The sequence below is a fragment of the Chlorocebus sabaeus genome, chromosome 4 (assembly GCF_047675955.1).
Source record: "Chlorocebus sabaeus isolate Y175 chromosome 4, mChlSab1.0.hap1, whole genome shotgun sequence".
Classification (NCBI taxonomy): Eukaryota; Metazoa; Chordata; class Mammalia; order Primates; family Cercopithecidae; genus Chlorocebus; species Chlorocebus sabaeus.
The window spans coordinates 36,517,003-36,540,051 of NC_132907.1; the positions used below are offsets into that span (position 1 = coordinate 36,517,003).

At 40.4% G+C, this 23,049-nt stretch overlaps 1 protein-coding gene across 2 annotated transcripts in view; it reads right to left on the reverse strand.

Moving 5' to 3' along the window:
* RAB3C (RAB3C, member RAS oncogene family) overlaps positions 1-23,049 on the reverse strand; it is a 291,721-nt gene that overhangs the window by 17,354 nt on the left and 251,318 nt on the right. The gene's annotated exons all lie outside the window — the stretch shown is intronic.

Consider the following 23,049-nt stretch of genomic DNA (forward strand, 5'->3'; position numbering starts at 1 on the left):
CTGAGAGACAGTTTGTTATAATTTCTGTTCTTGTACATTTGCTGAGGAGTGCTTTACTTCCAACTATGTGGTCAATTTTGGAATAAGTGCGATGTGGTGCTCAGAAGCCTATATATTCTGTTGATTTGAGGTGGAGAGTTCTGTAGATGTCTATTAGGTCTTCTTGGTGCAGAGCTGAGTTCAATTCCTGGATATCCTTGTTAACTTTCTGTCTCATTGATCTGTCTAATGTTGACAGTGGGGTGTTAAAGTCTCCCATTGTTATTGTGTGGGAGTCTAAGTCTCTTTGTAGGTCTCTAAGGAGTTGCTTTATGAATCTAGGTGCTCCTTTATTGGGTGCATATATATTTAGGATAGTTAGCTCTTCTTGTTGAATTGATCCCTTTACCATTATGTAATGGCCTTCTTTGTCTCTTTTGATCTTTGTTGGTTTAAAGTCTGTTTTATCAGACACTAGGATTGCAACCCCTGCCTTTTTTTGTTTTCCATTTGCTTAGTAGATCTTCCTCCATCCCTTTATTTTGAGCCTATGTGTGTCTCTGCACGTGAGATGGGTCTCCTGGATACAGCAAATTGATGGGTCTTGACTCTTTATCCAATTTGCCAGCCTGTGTCTTTTAATTGGAGCATTTAGCCCATTTACATTTAAGGTTAATATTGTTATGTGTGAACTTGATCCTGTCATTATGATGTTAGCTGGTTATTTTGCTCATTAGTTGATGCAGTTTCTTCCTGGCATCGATGGTCTTTACATTTTGGCATGTTTTGCAGTGGCTGGTACCGGTTGTTCCTTTCCATGTTTAGTGCTTCCTTCAGGAGCTCTTGTAAGGCAGGCCTGGTGGTGACAAAATCTCACAGCATTTGCTTGTCTGTAAAGGATTTTATTTCTCCTTCACTTATGATGCTTAGTTTGGCTGGATATGAAATTCTGGGTTGAAAATTCTTTTCTTTACGAATGTTGAATATTGGTCCCCACTATCTTCTGGCCTGTAGAATTTCTGCTGAGAGATCCACTGTTAGTCTGATGGGTTTCCCTTTGTGGGTAACCCGATCTTTCTCTCTGGCTGCACTTAACATTTTTTCCTTCATTTCAACTTTGGTGAATCTGACAATTATGTGTCTTGGAGTTGCTCTTCTCGAGGAATATCTCTGTGGTGCTCTCTGTATTTCCTGAATCTCAATGTTGGCCTGCCTTACTAGGTTGGGAAAGTTCTCCTGGATAATATCCTGCAGAGTGCTTTCCAACTTGGCTCCATTCTCCCCATCACTTTCAGGTACACCAATCAGATTTGGTCTTTTCACATAGGCTCATACTTCTTGGAGGCTTTGTGCATTTCTTTTTACTCTTTTTTCTCTAAACTTCTCTTCTCGCTTCATTTCGTTCATTTGATCTTCAACTACTGATACCCTTTCTTCCAGTTGATCGAGTCGGTTATTGAAGCTTGTGCATTTGTCACATAGTTCTCGTGTCATGGTTTTCATCTCTATCAGGTTGTTTAAGGACTTCTCTATATTGGTTATTCTAGTCAGCAATTAGTCAAATCTTTTTTCAAGGTTTTTAGTTTCTTTGCGCTGGGTTCGTAATTCCTCCTTTAGCTCAGAGAAATTTGATTGCCTGAAGCCTTCTTCTCTCAACTCGTCAAAGTCATTTTCCGTCTAGATTTGTTCCGTTGTTGGTGAGGAGTTGCATTCCTTTGGAGTGGAAGAGGTGCTCTGATTTTTAGAATTTCCAGCTTTTCTGTACTGCTTTTTCCACAACTTTGTGGTTTTATCTACCTTTGGTCTTTGATGATGGTGACATACAGATGGGGTTTTGGTGTGGATGTCCTTTCTGTTTGTTAGTTTTCCTTCTAACAGTCAGGACCCTCAGCTGCAGGTCTGTTGAAGTTTGCTTGAGGTCCACTCCAGACCCTGCTGCCTGGGTATCAGCAGCGTAGGCTGCAGAAGAGTGAATATTGCTGAACAGCAAATGTTGCTGTCTGATGGTTCCTCTGGAAGCTTCGTCTCAGAGGTGTACCTGGCCATGTGAGGTGTGAGGTGTCAGTCTGCCCCTAGTGGGGGATGTCTCCCAGTTAGGCTACTCAGGGGTCAGGGATCCACTTGAGCAGACAGTCTGTCCGTTCTCAGATCTCAAACTCCGTGCTGGGAAAATCACTACTCTCTTCAAAACTGTCAGACAGCGACATTTACATCTGCAGAGGTTTCTGCTGCCTTTTGTTTGGCTATGCCCTGTCCCCAGAGGTGGAGTCTACAGAGGCAGGCAGGCCTCCTTGAGCTGTGGTGGGCTTCACCCAGTTTGAGCTTCCTGGCTGCTTTGTTTACCTACTTAAGCCTCAGCAATGGTGGGTGCCCCTCCCCCAGGCTCGCTGCTGCCTTGCAGTTAGGTCTCAGACTGCTGTGCTAGCAATGAGGCTGCGTGGGGGTGTGACCCTTCGATCCAGGTGAGGGATATAATCTCCTAGTGTGCTGTTTGCTAAGACCCTTGGTAAAGCGCAGTATTAAGGTGGGAGTAATCCGATTTTCCAGTTGTTGTGTGTCATGGTTTCCATTGGCTAGGAAAGGGAATTCCCTTCCCCCTTGCGCTTCCCGGGTGAGGCGATGCCTCGCCCTGCTTCAGCTCTCGCTCAGTGGGCTGCACCCACTGTCCTGTACCCACTGTCCGACATGCCCCAGTGAGATCAACCCAGTACCTCAGTTAGAAATGCAGAAATAATCCATCTTCTGTGTCACTCACTCTGGGAGCTGGAGGCTGGAGCTGTTCCTATTTGGCCATCTTGGCACAGATCTGAGCAGCTGTTTTTCAAGAAAGGTATTCTAATACCTTCCGGTACGCGTGAAGAACACGAACCCACACTTCCCAGCTGTGGCGCAGGCCTGATTTGCTGACATTCTTCTGTCTACTTTGCTCTCAGGAGGTCCTTAGAGCAAAGGAAGCCTCAGAGAAGGCTGGGGCCTTTTCACATTGATACCCACAGGGCAGCAAGCAGGGCCTTACACCATAAGTGTGCTGCTCACTGAGGTGGCAGGCTCCAGGATGTCACTCTGGCACTTGAAGAGTACTGCAACGTCAGAACACCCCAAGGGACTCCGTTCCACATGTCACTGCACTGTGTTAATGGCAATAATCACAATTACAGTATTGTACACTTAATGACCTCTCTCCGCCCCTTTCTCCAGTGCATTACAACAATCTTATAGGAAACACTTGATTCATTTCATCCCATCAATAGCTATACCATATTGTGAAATGCCATTTGTTTTTATGAGATGTTCTGCGGCACTTGCTCTTTTTTTAACCCCAGGGAAACTTCTAAACACCGCTTCGGGCACTCTGATCTTTTAAACTTTACTTTGAAGGAAAAATCACAACTGATATTTTTTTTTTCTGTAGAGAGGAAATAGCTACTAAAATCACATTGCAATAAATCATTTTCATCTCCAATTGTTAAAAATCTGTGATTTGTTCTTAAGTTTCTGAGAAAATCTTCTTTTTCCAGATTCTAGTTACAGTTACGTCTTGTCTCCCTTTTCCTATGGAATTGGATGGGCCAGAGCTGCAAGGAAAGGTCATTCTACTACCGGGTGGGTGATATTTCAGCCAGAAGTAGGGATTGCTGAGCAGCAGGACAAACTGGCATATTAGCTCATCCTCTACTGGGCCCCAGCCTAGAGACAGCCTTTATGAAGAGAAGTGGGAGGTAAGGCTTTTGATCAATTTGCCTGAAGAAGGGCCAAAATTGCAGACCAAAGCTGTAGAAAAGCAAGAACAGGAGCTCAGCCAAAGGCTAGTGCTACTAAAAATCATGGTATTTCAGCCCCTGAGTCCGTGTCTTTAGCAGGCATGACCAGATGGTAGCTTTTTCCTGCCTCTGTTAGAATTGTGAAACTATGCACTGGTCAGTCTATGGCCTTAACAAATCCTGGTCCATAATATAAGAAGATGGACATTAGGGATGTACAAAGGTTAATCACCATGATCTAATTCCAGAACATTGTCATCACCCCCCAAAAGAAACTTTGTATCCAAAAGCAATCACTCCTCATTCCTTGACCACCTCCATACTATGTGTGTTTTGCTCCCCAATTAGAATGTACATTCCATAGTGCTTCTCCATATCTCTAGAGATAGTAACATAGTGCCCAGCATGAGCAAGTGTCCAGTAGATGTTGGCTAATTAAAGGATTTTTTTTTAACTTTTAAAATTTTTGTGGATATATAGTAAGTGTACGTATTTATAGGGTTAAAGAATAGATTTCTGTTAATTGGCTGGGAGAAGCAGTGGGGTAAATGGGGAAATAGAGAGAGAGGGAATCACTTTTCCTTTGTTTTTAGTTATGAAGTGATTAAACCAGTGAACAATTCTGTCAGCCACATTATTTTTAGATGGAGTTTACCAAGCATGGAATTTCACAAAATATCGTTTTGGTTTTGCCCTGTGGGAAATTTATGATATAAAACAAATTAAACCAGCCCTATTCACTCACAAGGAAAGACATATTTCTGAAAAAATTTGAAGAAATGCAAGATCGTTACACTTCAACACCTGAACCAAGAACCATTAAAGTGCTGAGAAGTCGATGTTCTGTCATATTGGTTTTAATACAGAGATAAGGATCATTTATGTTTGGCAGAGTGGCTGCTTATATGCAAAGAGTACTAAGTGTTTTAAAAGAGTTTTTTTTCTCTGAAATGGGTTAAATATATCCTTTGTAACTTCTTAACATTTCAATAGGCTTTCAATGATACAGGAGACAATTTCCAGTTCAGCCTATTTATGAACTGTCAACAAAAACATTGATAACGTCTGTCTGTTTAGGATTTTCAGGTTATGATAACATATGCATTATCAATCAGCAAGTTATTTTTGCTGTGAAGGATGCATATGAAATAGAGCAAATAGTGTAACACATTTTTAATTACTAGTGCCCAAACGAATGAAATTTCATTGTGATATCAAAGGATATGGAATCTTAAATGTAACTAACATTTATTAAGTATATACTATATGCACATACTATGCTAGGCATTTTTGCATTTGTTTTCTAATCCTGTAACCAGCCCCATGAAGTAGGTGCCTTTACAAGGCTCATTTTACAGTTGCAAAAATGGTTGAGTTATACACTTGGTAAACCACGACAAAATCTAAAATCTGACTCTAAAGTCCACAGTCCCTAATGTCCATCTTCTTATATTTTGGCAGTGTTCCACTCAAACATCATAGAGTAATAGCTGTTGGCTTCATTTACAAGTTCTTGGGGTTTCTTATCCTTTCTAATATGTACTAATGTTTGCCAATTCTTAAAATCAAGAAATTCTTCTCAAAGTCTATATCTAGCTCCTTTCAATAGTAACACAGCCTAGACACAGAACACTACGTGAAGCGTCATAAAAATAATTTTACTTTATACAGTGACAAATTCTGAAAGTTGTAATTATATCATCCCTTGTCTTGATGAAGCTTGAATGTAGAAAAGGAACTCTCTCCAGAAGCAGCTGGCTTTTTCACTGAACTCTCAAGGCAGAGGATGAGATGATGTGAATCCTTCTTAGGATGGCTACTTCCTTGTCAAATAAAGCCAAGCCGTGCAAATGCCAGTTAAGTTAAAGGTAAAATAGAATAGGGCATAGTACCTAGATTTGGTGGAGAAAACTATTCTAATGGCTTTCAGGGATGAAATATCATGGGTTAGTCTGTACACAGCTGAAGGCAGTTGCCTACAGGCATCAAAGAGAGTATATCTTTGGGATTTGGGATTGAGACAAGAAAAAGTCATCCACTGAGAATAAAGTTATTAAGTAAGTGCCACAAAGTCCATGAGATTAGCCATCTGCAGAAGGAAGTCACTCCAAGACAGGATGAACAAACAATTTTCTGGTGAGAACAGCACACTTCTCAAAATCCATCAAGGGACTAGAGTGTTTCCCAAATTTCTCAGATGGAGGGTAAGATTTCTCTTTTATCAGTCGTCTAATGAATGATAAAATTTCAAGGTAAAACCATCAAAAGAAAATGGAGTTGGTTTCTGTGAAGTCAAGAAAAAAGAGAGTCAAGGATTGAGAGTATTTACTGCCCAGTATGGTCAAGGGGGAAATGAGAGGGTGCCTGCACTGACCTGGGTGAGTATACAGGTTTACCTGCTCTGTATCACAACAAAGAGCATTGTAGTCACTCAGTGGTATCCCTTAATGTCACATGCCTGGCACATAGTGAGAGCTCAATAGGATAAGAAATACATGAGTAGAAAAGGACCAAGGCAAGGAACAGACAGCTACAATTTGACTGGAGTGTCAAAGAGAGAATGCTAAGTGCAGCAAGAGACTGCAGGCACACCTAGGGTGATTTGAAATCCAGGAGGCCTGTGTAGAAGCACCCAATCTCCGCAGACTTTTCTCTCCAAACTGGATCAGATATACCTGGAGTTAGGGAGGACTTTCCACTGAAGAGAAAAGGTAAAATGATCCCCACCATCCCCCCACTGCCACTACAAACACCTGTAGTCCTTACAAGAGGAGGAATTCCAAAGCTCTTGCAAACCGTCAGCCCATTTTGGAGAGCTGCTGGGAATTCATGTAGCTGCATTGCCCTGCAGCAGGAGCACAAGGTATGCACTCCCCATACCTCACACCCCTGTGAGCCAAGCTTCTGCAGCATAGCACCATCTTGAGACCAGAGCTACCTCTGGAGTCCACCTTTCTCTGGGGGCCAGTAGCTCCTGCACCTCTCCAGCACTGGGACTCCATTTTAATTCCAACAAGCCGATACAGGTAGTTGAATGCCACAACCCCAGCTGTGCAGAGCTTGGGTCCAGAATCAGCTACGACTCTGGTCCTGCACAGCAGGGAAACCAACTCCTATCACTACACTTTCAGCTGGGGGAATAGTCTAGCAATCTTACCCAGGGCAACTCTACTCTTGAACTAGCCAAACTGCTACATGCCCTTCCCTAAATGGGAAAGGCCCTGAGTCTCTGAGCAGCTGATCTGCCCCTGGCCAGCAAAATGGCTATGTGACTGCGCTCAGGACATATAGGGAAATAGCCCTGTGACTAATGTGTGAAATGTGACTGTGCTCAGGACTCATGAGAAATAGCCCTGCAGTGCCCCTGCCCCCTGCAGACTTGGCTGTGGCCTACCCAATGGTCCTGCAGTCTCCATCAGTACCTGAGAAACAGCCTTGCAGGTTGCCCCTGGTGGGCATGCCCCCAGGCCAACTGAACAGCCTTGCACCTGCATGTAGACCTGAGAAATAGTTCCACGGGCCACTCCTGGCAGGCACAACTCTAGGTCAGACAAGCAATTGCATGCTTGTGCCTGTGGCAAGAGTAACAGTACTATAGATCCAACTCCAGTGAGCCAGACTCCAAGTTAGCTAGCACACTGTGTGCATATATATGCTTCCAACCTGACAAACAGTCCAACAACCCCAATCCTGACAAAGTCACACCGCTAGTGCCACAGACTCTCTCAGCCTAGACCACTGAGAAACTTGCTTATGCCACTATTATGGCTTATAGCTGAAGAAACTACATGGAGAGTACACTGTTGTATCCACCTAGAAGCAAAGCCAATGTACTCTACCAAACCAATACCCTAAAACTCATTCATATGAAACCTACTTCATAAAATTGGAAGAAGTGACTTTACCACGTGCATATAAATCAGTGTAGGGACACATCAAACATGAGAAAGCAAGGAAGCAAGACACTGTCAATCAGAAACAGCAATTCTCAAGTAATAGACCTCAATGATAAGAAAATGTGTGAAATGCCAGAAAAAGAATTCAAAACAATAAACTTAAGAAAATTTACTGAGATGCAAGAGAGTATAGGCAATTCAATGAATTCAGAAAGACAATTCATGATTTGAATGAGAAATTCAACAGAGACGGATATCATTAAAAAGAATAAGACAGAAACCTTAAAGCTGAAGAATCCAATGAATAAAATAAAAAATTACCATTGAGAGCTTCAACAACAGATTAGACCAAGAGGAAAAAAGAATCTCTGAAGTTGAAGACAGGCCTTTTGAAATAATACAGGCAGGAAAAGAAAAAAAAGAAAAAAGATAAATTAGTAAAGCCCGCAGGGCTTATGGGACACTACTAAGTGAACAAATATTTACATTTTGGGTGTTTTGGGAAGGAGAAAAGAAGGGAAAAGATGAGGATAGCATAATTAATAAAATCACAGCAGATAGAGAAAGCATCAAGTCACATATAAAGTAATCCTTGTTAGATTAATAGTGAAATTCTCAGCAGAGACCCTATAGGACAGGAGGGAATGGAATAATATATTTAAAGTACCAAACAATAACAACAACAACAACAACAACAACAACAAAAAACCTCCCAACCACAAATATTATACCCAACAAAGCCATCCTTTAGAAATGAAGGAGAAATAAAATCTTTCACATAAAAGCAAAAACCAAGGAAATTCATCATTACCAGACTGGCCTTACAAGAAATGTTCAAAGAGGTCTTACATTTGGTAGTGAAAAGATGATAAATGGCATAATAAAAACATCTGAAACTATAAAACTCCCTAGTAGAGGCAACATATGAAAGAAAAAAAGAGAAAGGAATCAGACCAGATGCGGTGGCTCACACCTGTAATCCCAGCACTCTGGGAGGCGGAGGTGGGTGGATCAACTGAGGTCGGGAGTTCTTGACCAGCCTGACCAACATGGAGAAACCCTGTCTCTACTAAAAATACAGAATTAGCCGGGCATGATGGTGCATGCCTGTAATCCTAGTTACTCGGGAGTTTGAGGCAGGAGAATCTCTTGAACCCTGGAGGCAGAGGTTGTGGTGAGCCAAGATTGCACCATTGCACTCTAGCCTGGGCAACAAGAACAAAACTCTGTCTCAAAAAAATAAAAATAAAATAAAAACTTATCATTACAGAGAGGCACCCAACCACAAAAATAAATAATAACAGAGGAAATAAAAAACAAAAGATATAAAAAACAACCAGGAAACAATCAGTAAAATGACAGGAGTAAAATCCTCACCTATGAAATAATAACCTTGAATGTGAATGGCTTAAATTCTCCATTTAAAAGACATAAGCAGGCTGAATAGATTTAAAAAAAAAAAAAAATCAAGGCCTGATTATATGCTACCTACAAAAAACTCACTTCATTTATAAAGACACACATAGACAAAAGGTGAAGGATTGGAAAAAGATGTTCCATTCAAGCAGAAACCAAAAGTAAGCAGGGATAGCTATCCTTATATCAGTTAAAAAAAAAAAAAAAAAAATGCTTCAAGTCAAAAGTTATAAAAAGAGACAGAGGATGCTATATAATAATAAAAAGATTGAGTCAACAAAATAGCATACCACTTATAAATATATATGCACCTGACACCAGAGCACCCAGATACATAAAGCAAGTATTAGATGTGAAGGGAAAGATAGACCCCGGTGATATAATAAATAATATAATAGTTGGGAATTTTAACACTCCACCATCAGCATTGGATCATCCAGACAGGAAATTTACAAAGAAACATCAGATTTAAACTATGCCACAAACCAAATGGACCTAACAGACATTGATAGAACATCTCACACAACAGCTGCAGAATACATATTTTTTTCATCAGCACATAGAACATTCTCCAGGATTGACCATATATTAGGACACAAAAAAAGTCTTAACAAATTTTTAAAAACTAAAATTATATTCAGCATCTTACCTGACCACAATAAAATAAAATTAGATATTAATAACATGAGGAACATTTGAAACAATACAAATACATGGAAATTAAACGATATGGTACTGAATGACAAGTGGGTGAAGAAAGAAATTAGGAATAAAAGATTAATGAAGCAGAAAGGTTGTGTGTGTGTGTGTGTGTGTGTGTGTGTGTGTGTGTAAAAATGTCATTCTGTCCCCAGGCTGGAGTGCAGTGGTGCAATCTGAGCTCACTGCAAGCTTTGCCTCCTGGGTTCATGCCATTATCCTGCCTCAGCCTCCTGAGTAGCTGGGACTGCAGGTGCTCGCCACCAAGCCTGGCTAATTTTTTGTAGTTTTAGTAGAGACAGGGTTTCACAGTGTCAGTCAGGATGGTCTTGATCTCCTGACCTTGTGATCCATGTGCCTCGGCCTCCCAAAGTACAGGGATTACAGGCATGAGCCACTGTGCCCGGCCAAAAAGTTGTTTTTATAACACAATAAGCAAAATTGGCAAATCATTAGCTAGACGAAGAAAAAACGAGATAAGACCTAAATAAATAAAGTCAAGAAACAAAAAGAAGACATCAAAATGTATACCACAGAAATATAAAGGATCATTAGAAACTACTATGGACAACAATATGCCAATACATTTGAAAACCTAGGGGAAATGAATGAATTCCTGCACACATACAACCAATAAAGATTGAACCAAGGCCAGGTGCGGTCGCTCATGCCTTTTAATCCCAGCACTTTGGGAAGCCAAGATGGATGGACCACTTGAGTTCAGGAGTTCGAGACCAGCCTGGCCAGCATGGTGAAACCCCATCTCTACTAAAAATATAAAAATTAGCTGGGCGTGGTGGTGGGCACCTGTACTTCCAGCCACTTGGGAGGCTGAGGCAGAAGAATCACTTGAACTTGGGAGTTGGAGGTTGCAGTGAGCTTACATTGTGCCACTGCACTCCAGCCTGGGAGACAGAGTAAGACCTTGTCTCAAAAAAAAAAAAAAAAAAAGAAAAGAAAAGAAAAAGAAAAAAAAAAAAAAGACTGAAACAAGAAGAAATAGAAAACTTGATCAGACCAATAACAGACATTTCTCAAAAGAAGACATAAAAATGGCTGGGCACAGTGGCTGATACCTGTAATCCCAGCACTTTGGGAGGCTGAGATGGGCGTGTCACTTGAGGTCAGGAGTTTGAGACCAGCCTGGCAAACATGGTGAAACTCCATCTGTACTAAAAATATAAAACAGCCAGGAGTGATGTTGCACGCCAATAATCCCAACTACTTGGGAGGCTAAGGCTGGAGAATTGCTTGGACCTGGGAGGCAGAGGCTGCAGTGAGTCGAGATCGCACCCACTGCACTCCAGCCTGGGTGACAGAGTAAGACTGTGTCTCAAAAAAAAAAAAAAAAAAGACAGAAAAATGGCCAGTGAATGTATCAAAAAATGTTCAGCATCAACAATCATCAGAGAAATGTTAATCAAAACCACAGTGAGGTATCATCTTACCCTAGTTAGGATGGCTATTATCAAAACACAAAAAATAACAAATGTTGGTGAGGATGCAGAGAAAAGAAAACTCTTATACACTGTTGGTAAGAAGGTAAACTAGTACAACCACTAAGGAGAACAGTATGAAGGTGTCTCAAAAAAACTGCAAATAGAACTACCATAGGCTCTAACAAACTCCCTACTTAGCATTTATTCAAAGAACAGGAAATCAGTATATCCAAGAGACATCTGCACCCCCATGCTTATTGCAGCATTACCAGCATTACTCACAATTGCCAAGACATGGTATCAACTTAAGTGCCCAAAAACATATGAATAGATTAAAAAATGTGGTGTATATATACAATGAAATAATACACAAGTATAAAAAAATGAAAGCCTGTCATTCATGGCAATATGGGTAGAACTGGAGGACGTTATATTAAGTGAAATAAGCCAGGAACAGAAAGTTAAGCAGTGCATATTCTCAATCACATGAGGAAGCTAAAAAAAAGTTGATCTTATGGTGGTAAAAAGTAATCAGAGGATACTAGACATTGAGAAGGGTGTGGGGGAAGGGAGGCACAAGGAGATATTTGTTAAAGGATACAAAATTACAGCCAGATAAGGGATGTAAGTTCTAGTGTTCTGTATGACTGTAGGATAACTGTAGATAACCATAATACATTGTATAGTTTCAAATCGCTAGAAGGAGAATATTGAACATTCCCAGTACACAGAAATGATAAAGGTATGCTAATTATCCTGATCTGACCACTATACATTATATGCATTAAAAATTCACAATGTATTCCATGAATATGAACCATAATAATTTGTAAAAAAATTAATTTAATTAAAAAATAAAGAAATATATGAGTGAACATGACTGGATTCCCTTTTCTTTGATCTAGAACCACTAAGAAACTGTATTAAATTGATAGCCTTTCTAAGGGTATTTTTTCTATTGATAAAAGGATACACTGATTATCTAACCGTAATATTACCAACTGTGTGACACTTACATTTCGCAGAGCATAATAAAAGGCATTTTAAATTAGAAATCTGTCCTCTGTGAGTTTGGTTAGTGTGATTTGTTCCCCTACTGTTCCCCGCCCTAATAATTTTACTCTAGGAGAAAGGAAATAACACTGGCCAGTGTGCAAAGCTGATGAACAGAGGTGGTTTCTGCCAGCTGTATCCAAGTACAGATTACACAATTTAGTGTGAGAAAATCATCCTTGATTTCAGCTTTTTCAGCTCTCAACACTTAGCAGATTAATTAAATCCAAATCCAAATGCTGCAGTTTGTATTTTTTATATCTCACTTTAATTTTGGTAAATAATACTGCTATTTATGCTTTTTTTGTTTTTTAAAAAAACAAAAAATGAAGCTGGCAGTTTATACAAATTTCAGTTACATGGACCTGGATTAATTTTTAAACATTTCACAAAATGTGTTTGCAAGTTTGTGTGAATGAGAAAAGGGCACAACTTGGAAGATCGTTCTAAGAGAAGGAGCAAAGATGAGGTTCTGAGCCAAATCCAGATAAGAAAAATGAGGGCTAGACAATTTTGTGAGATGGGACAGGAGACATGTAAACATAAGGTTTGTTAGAGGATACGCTTTGATCCACAAAGTGATCCACAAAGTTACTGATAGACAGTGGGGCTTTGGAAGCTCTTTATAATGAAGAAGGGCACTTTGCATATTGGCATCCCTTGGAGCTGTGAGAATCATGAGAATGGAGAAACTCAGGGGTCAAATGTTGGTAAGATCTGGGTTAGTAAGAAAGAGTATAGGAAAGAACACCTAGATTAGTGGAGTTGCTTAAGGAAGGCAATTAGTAAAATAGGGTCTTGCCAGAGTCTTAGTAAAATAGGGATTTGCCAGAGTCTTGAGAGTTTATTCACTGGGGAATGTGAGAAACATAAGTAGAGGTTTAGAATAAGGGCAACATGAAAAAAAAAGAGGAAGTGGAGTTTATCCCTCAACGATGCTGCATGGGTGGGGTTTCATGGACTGGATAACCATATCATTTGTTCTCCAAACTGAGTCACTTTTGAGATTGAAAGGGGATGCTATTAATACTTACACTGGGAAATGAACATAAATCAGGACTGTCCTGAGCAAACTGGGATTCATGGTCACTTTATTCATAAGGAACAGACACTTTCTGAGGAGTGAATTTCAGCTGCCAGAAGGGAGAGTGGAGATCCATAAGACTATGAAATAAATATCAGGTTAACAGGAATTGGGAAGCACAAAGGAGACAAGGACCAGGGCAAACAGCAGTCCCTTCCCTTCCCAGCCCATGGATATGACCACACCTAAACCAACCCAAACACATTAAAATGTACACTGTTGGTTTATTTTATACCTCCTGGGAATACTTAGCCTAAAAGAATGTGAGCCTGGGGATATAATGGTAGGCTGGCAGTGCTTCTCCTCAGAGCTGTGTGCAGATAGGTACCTAGAACATTTTAGTAGCATCACTGGGACTCCTGCTGAACCCAGAAGCTGGCAATTTTCATTCTTTGAGAAATACTACAATTAAGAGTTAAATAAATCTTTAAAAGCTGCTGAAGAACAGAGTTAATGCATATTTGGAACAGGTGGTTTGAGTTTTTAAAAATAGGCTTTAGGGCAATGTTATCCTCATTAGAGTTTCTGGCTGCACAACCTGGCTTTATTACAGAATTGTTTTTGCAGGGGTAAGAGGGAGATGATTAAAACTGAAGGAAAAAGCCATCATCATTCATTAAAGTGAAGTGGCTGGAGGCAACATTGCAGGTCTGAGCTCAACAGAAAAGCTTTAAGATAGCCAAGGTGGGTGCATGCCCACCACCAGGGCTGTCCATGTTTCTCTGGCTTTGGAGCCCAGCTTACTCAATGATCCTTGGCAAGCTGGACTGAAACTGTAATGATAGGCTGAAGTCTATGAAATGAAATTAGCTATAAATGTGTGTGCACCACCAAACCACTAAATCAGCCGTGGTCTTCTGCTAAAGAGAAGGTTAACAATGCAGACACAGGTAGCCACAATGGCCAGTTCTTAATGACGTTCTTTACTTTTTTTGTACTAATTTCTTGTGTTATCAAAAAGACATTGAAGGAAGGCAACTCTTAGAAATCTATTTTGATTTCATTAAAAAGAAAGGGGTGGTCGGTCACCTGCTCTATGCAATATGCAAAGTTGTCTTTTTCTTCCTAAAGAGCCTCCAAATTCCCACTGTCCTCCTACGTGTATCACTTCATGGATCATTTGTTGATCAATACTTATCAAAGCATTTAAACAGTAATTTACTGTCATATTTAACATTATGGATTCCATTGCTTAGATTTAAGACTAGTTCTTTCAATGTATTTTCTAGATCTTGTCCCATTTGCCTTCATGACTATCCACCTAAGTATTTCCACTCTCCTGACTCTCTACTCTCTGACTTTTCTGGGTGTCTTCCCTTCTGCCTGTTAGTATGTTGATTTTACTCCCAAATTCTCCCTCCACAATGATTTTAATCTGTTCCTCAGGCTAGATACTTACATCATCTTTTATGCCTCTGATTCCTAGTTTGTATCCCCAATGCCGCTGCTTGGATTAAGTCTGTGGTCCTCAACTTTAACACGATTGGGTGATACATGGTGAGGACCTAAATCAAGGGTTCTCAACCATGGCTGCACATTAGAATCACTTAAGGAGCTAAAAACACTCATGTTTGTACCTCAGCTTCAGAAATTCTGATTTGCTTAATGTGTGTGTGTGTGTGTGTGTGTGTGTGTGTGTGAGAGAGAGAGAGAGAGAGAGAGAGAGAGATGGGGTCTGTGCCATGATTTTTAAAATGCTACCTAGGAGGGTTGAATGTACATTCAGGGTGGGGAACACCTGCTTTAGGCCTTGCCATAATTTACCCAATAACATCAGCTTCTTATTGGAATTTCTGCTTCCTGACCTTACCCTCAAGTCTATCCTTTAGCCAGTGGTCTCCAAACATATGTTGTTTTATAATTCTTAGTTTCAAAAAAAGATTCAGTACTGCCCTAATACATGAATATTTTATAAATTATATAACATACTATTCCAGTAGTACATAATAAAACATACCCAATAACTGAAAAAAAATTGAGACACAAATAAATAGAGCTATTAATATTTTCTTTTTGTATTCCTACTGATCTTAAACACCCTAATTTCTGGCATATTCCCAGTGTAATTGATCCAAAATGAAATCTGATCTTGTCACTCCAGTGTTTAAAACTTAGGATCCTCAGCATGTATAGGACGAAGCCCGAGTTCTTCATTCTTTCAAACAAGGTTCTCCATGATATATGTTGTCAACTTTTCCAGGCTTAGATCCCTCCAGAATACTATTTATTATGCCTAGAGAGACCATCACCTGTTTGTCTACCTATCAAAATCCTATTCATACTTCAAGACTTGGTTCAGACATTGTCTCCGCAGTGTGCCCTTTCTCAGAGCCTCCAAACAGGGACATTCTTAATCTTTTAAGCTCCTCTAGCACTGAGTCCATGCCTCTATTACAACAATTACATGCTGTCTTTTGAAAGTCTTTGTTTATGTGTCTCTCAGACTCTTCTTTGGGGTGACAGAAGTTTGGTATTATTGTTTCCTAACTCCTAATGCCTGGCCAATAGTTGGTGCTCAATAATACTGAATAAATGAATAAATTAGTAAATGAATAAAGTCCCGTAATATATTCATGAGTTCTATTTTGAAATGTCTATCTCCTGCCTCCCAAAAGAAATAAACTCCTAGTGTGACCCCACTGCAGTTTAAGAAGAGAATCTTTGGCTCATTTATTTCAGCTCAGTGGTTGTTAGCAATTCCAAGTGGACTTTGCTAAATTCACATTGGTCCTAATAATTACACTGTTGCATAACCTCATACTCCTCTTCTGATCCCCAATAGCCTTCTGTAAAATGTGTGCACCTATTGGCCACATGGTGACTAGACTAGGGTGCATGAAAGCTTCAGCATGAATCCATCCTGGAAGACCAGCTCCCTGTGGCTGGGCAGCACGAGTCCCACCATGAAGGGTGGAACCAATTACAGCTTCCTTCTGCTGGCTCTCTGGGCTAATCTGCCTCTTGTTTTTACTGTATATCAGTGGTTCTCAATCATGTCTACACATTGGAATAAACTGGGACTTACAGAACATACTGTTGTCTGGGTCCCAGCCCAGAGATTCCAATTTAGTTGGTTTGGGATGCAGCTTGGTCACCAGGATTTTTAAAAGCTTCCCAACCTATTGAAATTTGTAGCCAAGATTGAGAACCTTTACTCTATGTCCAATCTTCCTTCTAGATTTGTTTCCTTGTCCCTGCCTTGGGTTTTCCTTATTTTATTATTATTATTATTTGAGAAATAAGCAAGGTCCCCTCAATGTGCTGAGGCCTAGCAGTGACTCCTGATATCCCTGCGATTCCCAATACCAGCAGTCTCAATGTAACAAACAAGCAAATAAAATAGCACACTCTCTAACACCTTGGTTCTTAGTTATTCAGATGAGAACTGCCCTAAGTAGTTCTGATTATAGCTTTCCTGAAGTGGTGCTCTAAAGGTAATGAAAAATTGCTATACAATTTAGTGGTAATCATCTCAGTATAATTTGGACATAGAGTGAGACACCAAGAATTTCCAGAGGTTTCTTATAAAGCACAGCACACTTGGCTAAGGTGTTTTTCAGTGTATTAGTTGGGGAAGTTCCAGAAAGCTGAGCACATTTTGAAAAGAGAAATTATGCATTTGAGTAAGGTTGATTTAGGATAATTTATCCTTTGTAATCATCTAGTTATTTTCTGGCATCTTCCATTGGATTGTGTGGAACACTGAAAGATTGTGGGGTCCAAGGTCAGAGTTTAAATAGGTTTACCAGTTACATATGCCCTACCTTTCTCCTGGACTTTAAGATAGAAAACTAAATTTAGTTAAGACCTATTGTGGGCTGGGCACAGTGGCTCATGACTATAACACCAGCACTTTGGAAGGCTGAAGTAGAGTGGGAGGATTGCTTGAACCCAGGAGTTCCAGATCAGCCTGGGTGACATAGTGAAGACCCTGTCTCTCAAAAAATAAAAAGGAATTAGCCAGGCATGGTGGTGCGTGCCTATATTTCCAGCTGCTTGGGAGGCTGGGATGGGAAGATTGCTTGAGTCCAAGAGGTCAAGGCTGCAATGAGCTATGATCATACTACTACTGCACTCCAGCCTGGGCAACAGAGCAAGATCCCATCTCTCTCTCTTAAAAAAAAAAAAAAAAGACCTATTGCGTGACTAAAGATTGTACTTGTACCAAGGGTATGATGACTGAAGTGGAGCTTGGTGGTTATGGAAGGTATGATGCTGCTGTTACAATTTTTCCTAGTGGAAACTGTATAAATAAAACTTGGTTGCTTATGGCCAGAGCACATGGATCCAGAAGTTCAGGGCTTCCACCACCATATGATTTCACAATGCAGTCAATGCCTTTCTCTCCCTTACTGGGGTTGGTAGTGAGAGACTAGGGTGATTTATTTATTTATTTATTTATTTATTTATTTATTTTTTTGGAGACGGAGTCTCGCTCTGTCGCCCAGGCCGGAGTGCAGTGGCCGGATCTCAGCTCACTGCAAGCTCCGCCTCCCGGGTTCACGCCATTCTCCTGCCTCAGCCTCCCAAGTAGCTGGGACTACAGGCGCCCGCCACCACGCCCGGCTAGTTCTTTGTATTTTTTAGTAGAGACGAGGTTTCACCGTGTTAGCCAGGATGGTCTCGATCTCCTGACCTCGTGATCCGCCCGTCTCGGCCTCCCAAAGTGCTGGGATTACAGGCTTGAGCCACCGCGCCCGGCCGAGACTAGGGTGATTTAAACTGAAAGGTTCATAGGAGTGAATTAGAGAATCCTAGAGTCAGAGTTCCCAAATCAGGCATGCTGGGGTCATTCAGGCTCAGCAGAAATCAAAAGCATGGTTCCTAAAATCCACGGAGATAGACTTTTCTGGCTAGGTTATAATGTTTCAGTCACTTCAGTCATCTTGTCTCTGAGAGTCGTGCCACAACATACGATGTAGCATGGTCAATACACCTAAATTCTTACGCTTGGTGACACAGAAATATCACACAGAATGCAAACTCCCTCCGTTAGCCATAGCAGATCTGCCTGCATTGATTTATCTAGACCTTTTGGGAAGTAATTACATGTCCTGCCTGCACCATCTTCCACTTTCAGAGATAATTGGTTCCATTAGTATATTCTTTGTTAGGTGAAAGAATATTTTTTTTCATTTGTCTTAAATTTATCTCTTTCTACTTCAAGAGACTATTTCCTTGAAGAAATTGTTAAATTAAGCCAGGATTTATCAAATCAATATGTTTCAGAGTATACAGACATAGCATGTGTCTTTTCGTCAGTCTTCATTTTCCAAAAAGAGAAGTAACTACCCATTCATAGAACTTCATGCCTTTCCTTTATCCTCTGAGTTACACTCAGCCCTATTTACATATTCATAATATTTGAGTCTATTTCTGATACACAGTCCACACGTTAAGCTCCGTGAGAGGGAAGATACACGTTTTATGACTCTGCAGTATTATTATATATATTTGTCAGATGAATAATCAAAAGAGCCATTAAATGGGAAAAGAAGGGAAGATAAATTACAGAGCTTAGAAAAATGGCAAAATATAAGAATATTTTGTACTTTCAGAAATTCTCATGGGGTTCTATGCTGGACAAGGGGGAAGGGTACAGGGGATGAATCTGGAATTCAGTAATACATATGTTCAGAGGCCGTTATGATAATTGTTTGAATGGAAAGAATTGGGAATATTATCTGTTCCTTGTTTTAGGAAGAAATATTAATGCAAATTAAAAACACTTTCAGATTGGCTCCTTATAAATTATTAATAATGACTTCTCCCAGAAGCAATTTTAGTTTCTCTGCAGTCTTTGGTTCTCTGACTACATTTTTGGAAAACAGGAGTTTCTGCATTTTCTGCCCTTTCAGAGCTTGTAATAATGGTTCAAATATTCTTTCACCTGTAGTTTCAAGGCAATACAAATCCATTCTCCTCTACAAATTTCTTTATTTTTTCTTATTCCCAGAAAAATTACTTCTATTTTAGGAAAATCTATCTTTAATTGTATCTCCAAATTTTTTTCTTATTTAACACAGTAGTTGTACATTTAAAACTTAAATTTTGAGATTCTACATACATAAGTACCATACTACACATTCAATATAAAATTTAAAAACATTCTTATATATTGTTATAGGTACCTACATATAGACTAACTGTTAAAACATGCATGAAGGCCAGGTGCGATGTCTCACACTTGTAATCTCAGCACTTTGGGAGGTAGAGGCGGGCAGATCACAGGGTTAGGAGATTGAGACCATCCTGGCTAACACAGTGAAAGCCCATCTCTACTAAAAATACAAAAAATTAGCCGGGCATGGTGGCACATGCCAGTAGTCCCAGTTACTTGGGAGGCTGAGGCAGGAGAATTGCTTGAACCCAGGAGACAGAGGTTGCAGTGAGCCAAGATCGCACCACTACACTCCAGCCTGGGTGACAGAATGAGACTTCATCAACAACAAAAAAAAAGAAAAAAAATGCATGGGAAAATAACAACAGCTATAGAGTAATGTTCAGTTCTGGCAGCAGTTTCCTACCCTCTCCAAACACTCACTTCCCACAAAAGCCAGTGTTCTAGAAATTTAGTTGTATAAAAGTCACAAAAATATTTGTTAAAAATGTAGATTCTAGCCTTCAACTTCAAAAACTCTGATGCAGCAGGTCTGAGTTGCATTGTGAATGTGCATTTGAAAAAGAACCCCAGCCGATTCAGCCGCAGATGATTAGACCACTACTCTAAATCAGAAGTACTGAATATGCACAGCTGGCAGGTGGATGTTGGCGCCTGAAGTGCCAGCGTGAGGTCAAGCCTGCAACATGATTTGGCAGTCATTAGTCTGGAGGTGGAGTTAAAACCTTGGAGGGGATGGAAATATCCAAGGGAGGGTGTAGAGAGAGAGGAGAGGTGGACTGAGGATAGAAAGCCAGAGTGCAGGAGACAGAAAAAAGAGGAGGAGTCTACCAAGGAAACTAAATGCAAGTCTGGAGAGGGAGGAGACGAACAGAGAGCACCATGTCATAAATGCTGACAAGGCAGCATTCAGCAAGGAGAGGTGCTCAAAGGATCAAATGAAACAAAATGGCCGAGAAAGGGAAAGCCAGAAAAATGCTCTTTGTCTGTGTAGTCTGTCTCCGGCACTACAAAGTTTGCTCCTAGAAGGCAGGGTTATTTGTCATTGCATTCCCAGTAACTGGCATATTGTAAACACTTAATAAATGCTTGGTGAACTAAACTGGATTGGGACTGACAGCTGCCATATAAGAATTTTTAAAGAGCTCCATTACAACTTGGTTCCATCCAGGACCCTCATTAGGATGAGCAAATGTTGTCCAGATAAAACAATCCACAATAGAGAATTAATTGCAACCAGATCGATAAAGCAGTTATTTTGAGCCATCTGCCAAGATGTGGTAATGACATTTAAAAAACAATGTGCAATCTTTGTGTGTATGTGATGGTATTCTGAAGAATAAAATGTACAAGTAATTTAAAAACAAAGCAAAGACCTTTAAAATCTTTAAATTTAAATTGTGAGAGCATTTAAAAAAATGCAAATGGTGTCTCATGATCATTTGTAGAAGCATGTGTAGCCATGAGGAGAACAAGCCACATTAAACGAGGTAAATGACTCTCCAAGAATGCACATGTGTTGGTTGCTATGACAACAGCTGGGTTTTATTGAACGGAGAGCAAAAAATCAATTAGAAACCATTGGAAGAAACTGAACAGGAACATAAAACATTCTGCCTCACAATTTCAGGAACTTTGCTACATCTGTGCACTGAATGGAAAGGGTTTGTGTGCACGACAGTCGATGGAGCCGTAGGAAAGTCACCCTCTTGATGCATTTCCATCATCCTAACATCCCCTTTCACAGCCTGGTCTTCTCAATATCCAAGTAATTTATTAGAGTGGTAAAAAAGTTAGCCAGTTGCCTGCCTCCTATGTATCAATGACATTAAACAATTCTTGGCTTGGATATACATATATTTTTTGAACCAAACAGTTTTCATTTTTATTCATAGAGACAGCCTACATCTGTGTAGCAGTTTTTTCCCCAACCTGGCACGTGCCCAGCTAGTTAAGAAAACACAGGAAGACAGGGGAGAGACCGTCTTGGGAAGCCAATCTGCCAGCCCTCTCCCAGGTTTCCTCCCTCTCTTTCTTTGGGGATCTACTATTCTCCATTCTTATCTTTCCTAAGATAAGGAGGTCCTAAGAGGATTAAGAAAAAAATTATCATTTTTTCAGACTCCTCATATTGTTTAATCAGTAGAGTGGGAAGAGGCCCTGTGACAGAGATGATAACTTCAAATGCAGCCACAGGACACCGTACACCAGCCATGTAACTTTCTTCTGGGTGGCTCTAAGATTATTTGGTGGAAGGGTTCTTGTGGCCATCCAGGGATAGATTTTAGTCTAAGGAACTCATTAAGCTCGTGAGAAATGGTTAAGCTTTCAGAGTGAACTGTACTTAGTTCAGTTATGAGATGATCAAGAGGAAGAGTAACCCAATGAGAGGGCCTTTGCTTTTCTGACTCATGTTGCACAACACCAGCAGATTAATCCCAAAGCATTCCCTTTATAACAGTGTTTTTCTTTCTTTTTTCTTTTTTCTATTTTTTTTTTTTTTTTTTTTTGAGGCGGAGTCTCGCTCTGTCTCCCAGGCTGGAGTGCAGTGGCGCGGTCTCGGCTCACTGCAAGCTCCGCCTCCCAGGTTCACGCCTTCCTTCTGCCTTAGCCTCCCCAGTAGCTGGGACTACAGGTGCCTGCCACCACGCCTGGCTAATTTTTTGTATTTTTAGTAGAGATGGGTTTTCACCGTGTTAGCCAGCATGGTCTCGATCTACTGACCTCGTGATCCGCCTGCCTTGGCCTTCCAAAGTGCTGGGATTACAGGCGTGAGCCACTGTGCCCGACCTATAACAGTGTTTTTCAAATTATAGATTGAGACACGTTACTGCTTCCGGGGATCAACTTAGTGGGTTGGGACCACCATTTAAGAAAAAAGAAGAAAGAAAATTAAGACAGAAAACAGAGTGAATCTCATCAAGTAAAGTTAAAATGTGTTTTGTGAAACTTTTGTTTCATTCTCTCTCTCTACATATGTAAGTACTGGGATGCTAAATTGAAAGTATTTCTTACTGCAGGTCCCGACCAAAAAGGTTAAAAGTCAAACTCTTCTTTGCTAAGCATGCCTCAGTATTTTCAGTGGTCTACCATAAACAAACAAACAAACAAACAAACAAAAAAAAACAAAAAGAATTCCAACTCCTTCACCTCTAGGATTGGAGTTGTTCCCCAAATCTACAACTCAGTTCTGCAACTTTATGCTAGGTTCTCACTTTTCTATTCACTATCGTTTCACCTTATGCTCATCTCAGTGTCCATGAATCACTGTGCCCCTTACTTATAATGCCTCATCTCCTTTGTAGTTGCAAATTCTACTCTCCTTTAGAGACCATTCAAGCTGTATCTTGCCATTTCGCACATAAGATCTCCATCTCCTTTCATCACTCATCTCTTCCTCTTGGTGTATTCATTTCCACACCTGATGTCCCCAGGAGCCCTCTCTGCCTTGCTCTTTATCTTCCTCTGATCACACTACACTCCTACATCTCCTTCTGGCAATGTTTTTCCCCTTCCTGTGTCTGCCTCCCTCTCCCTGTTGCTTTCCTGTTGGCATCTGCCTTGCAGCTTACCTCCTCATTGACCTGTTTTTGTTGACTTG